This window comes from Lycium ferocissimum, chromosome 12 (genome assembly GCF_029784015.1).
Source record: "Lycium ferocissimum isolate CSIRO_LF1 chromosome 12, AGI_CSIRO_Lferr_CH_V1, whole genome shotgun sequence".
NCBI classification, from domain to species: Eukaryota; Viridiplantae; Streptophyta; class Magnoliopsida; order Solanales; family Solanaceae; genus Lycium; species Lycium ferocissimum.
Genome location: NC_081353.1, coordinates 9706443 through 9709748, shown reverse-complemented (window position 1 = coordinate 9709748; position 3306 = coordinate 9706443).

Sequence of the window (3306 nt, the reverse complement as noted above, 5' to 3'; positions counted from 1 at the left end):
TGGACCTATTAGTTATGTCTCCTACTTCAAACCACCTAATTGGCAATCTACACTTCCTTCCGTATAGAGCTTCATACGGGCCTATTTGAATATTGGAATGATAACTATTATTATATGCAAATTCAATAACTAGCAAATGATCAACCCAACTACCTTCAAAATCTATTATACATGCCCGCAACATATCTTCCAAGGTCTGAATAGTGTGTTCAGCTTGTCCATCAGTTTGTGGATGAAATGCGGTGCTGAGTCTCACTTGAGTTCCCAAACCTTCTTGAAAGGACTTCCAGAATCTAGCAGTAAATTGTACTCCTCTGTCTGCGATAATGGATACTGGGACACCATGAAGTCGCACTATCTCTCTAAGGTATGGCTTTGCATAATCTTCTACCGAGTATGTAGTTCTGACGGGTAGAAAATGAGCTGACTTTGTGAGTCAGTCAACGATTACCCATATGGGGTCATACTTACGCCGAGAACGGGGCAAACCTACAATAAAATTCATGTTGATTACTTCCCATTTCCAGGTTGGAATTTTCATAGCTTGCAACAATCCTCCTGGCTTCTGATGCTCAATTTTCACTTGTTGACAATTTGGGCATTGAGCTACAAACTCCGCTATATCTTTCTTCATGCCGTCCCACCAATACATTGGCTTGATATCATGGTACATCTTGGTCGCTCCTGGATGAACGGAATAGCGAGAGTAATGGGCTTCTTCCAGAACCTGGCGGCGTAATCCTACAACATCTGGAACACATAGTCTGCTTCGATGCCTGAGAATCCCATTTCCAGAAATTTCAAATGGTCACTTTTCCTTTGGGGAAGTACATCTTTGTAGTGACTCAATTTGGGATCTTCATATTGGCACTTTTTCACCTCCGCTATTATGGATGAAACAGCTGGGTCATGAACAAAGATTCGCATGCGTGCACGAGTCCATTAAGCGGACTCCCAGGCTAGCTAGCTAGTGGAGCTCACAGACTAATTCTTTCTTCTCCGGCTGTACGTCACATAAACTGCCCATGGATTTACGACTAAGAGCGTCGGCCACCACAGTCGCCTTCCCTGGATGATATAGAATACTCACATCATAGTCTTTCAATAGCTCTAGCCACCACCTTTGCCGGAGATTCAACTTCTTCTGCTTGAAAATATACTGGAGAATCTTGTGATATGTATAAATATCAACATGAACCCCATACAAATAATGTCTCCACATTTTTAGTGCATGAATCACCAAAGCTAATTCAAGATCATGGGTCAGATAATTCTTCTCATGTTTCCGCAACTGCCTGGAAGCATAAGCAATGACCTTACCATGCTGCATCAGCACACTGCCCAACCCGACACCAGAGGCATCACAATAAACAACATAGCCTTCTGATCCTTCTGGAAATGTAAGGACTGGGGGTAAAGTCAATCTATCTTTCAATTCCTGGAAACTGCGCTCACAAGCATCGGTCTATTGAAACTTTACTGATTTCTGAGTTAGCTTCGTCAGTGGTGCTGAAATAGAAGAAAATCCTTCCACAAATCTTCTGTAATAGCTTGCTAATCCCAAAAAGCTACGGACCTCCGTAGGTGTTGTAGGCCTTGGCCAAGTTTTTACAGCCTCAATTTTCTGAGTATCTACTTGAATACCATCGGCTAAAATAATATGGCCCAGAAAAGTCACATAATTCAGCCAGAACTCTCATTTTGAAAATTTGGCATACAATTCACGAGTTCGAAGAATCCTAAGGATAGTGCATAAATGTTCTGCATGCTCTGCTTTTGATCGAGAGTACACCAGGATGTCATCAATGAACACAATCACAAATAAATCTAGGAAAGGCCTGAACACATTATTCATTAAATTCATGAACACTGCCGGGGTGTTAGTCAATTCGAACGACATCACCCGGAATTCATAATGATCATATCTAGTTCTAGGAGCCATTTTTGGGATATCTTCTTCTCTAACTCTCACCTGGTGATACCCTGATCTCAGATCTATTTTTGAAAACCACTTAGCACCCTACAATTGGTCAAACAAATCGTAGATTCTCGGAAGTGGATATTTATTCTTTATTGTCACCTTATTTAATTACCTGTAGTCAATGCACATTCGCAAGGATCCATCTTTCTTTCTTATGAACAAAACAGGTGCTCCCCATGGCGATGAACTGAGCCTAATGAATCCCTTCTCGAGCGAGTCCTTCAGTTGTGCCTTTAGCTCTTTCAATTCTGCAGTAGCTATTCTGTAAGGAGGAATAGATATAGGTTTAGTATCCGGCAGCACATCAATAGTAAAATCAATCTCCCGCTCTGGTGGAAGACCTGGAAGTTCGTCTGGAAATACATCCGGAAACTCATTTACTACTGAAACAGATTGAAGAGTCAGCGAATTTGCTTCGGTGTTATGAACCCGGACCAAGTGATAAATATAGCCTTTTGCATTCATCCTCCTCGCCTTGAGATAGGAAATAAACCTTCCTCTTGGAGACGCTGTGTTACCTTTCCATTCAAGCACTGGTTCTCCTGAGAATTGAAATCGAACCATTTTTGTTCTACAACACACATTAGCATAACAAGAGGCCAGCCAATCCATGCCTATAATAACATCAAAATCTAACATTTCCAGCTCAATCAAATCAGCTATAGTCCGACGATAACATACCACAATCACATAATTTCTATATACTTGTCCAGCTTTTACCGGGTCACCAACAGGAGTAGACACCTCAAAAGGTTTAATTGGCTCGGGTTTCCTCCCAATACGACTGGCAACATAAGGAGTGATATATGATAAAGTAGAACCCGAATCGATCAATGCATAAACATCATAGGAGAATACTGATAATATACCTATGACAACGTCAGGGGAGGACTCAAGATCCTGTCGACCGGCCAATGCATAAATACGGGGCTGAGGGACACTTGAACTGGATGCTCCCCCTCTGCCCCTGCCATGGCCTGCTGAAATTTAGGGAGTCTGCCCTACATGGTGCACGGATGAAGAGGAGCCGGCTACTGATCCTGTGGGCTGGGGCCCAACTCTACCACTCATCGATGGGCAATCACGTATCATATGCCCAGTCTGACCATAAGCATAACAAGTATCTGAGCCTTGATGACACTGAACTGAATGCAATCTACCTCACTGGCAACATCGCGGTACCGGTGGCCTCCTCTGACTAAGGTCACCTCTAAACTGGGAACCCGAAACTCTCGAACTCTGACCCGAACCAGAATAGATGGGGCAATCAAATCTCCTACCCGCAAATTGAGGAGGTGCACTAGTTGTAGATTGGCCTAAATATC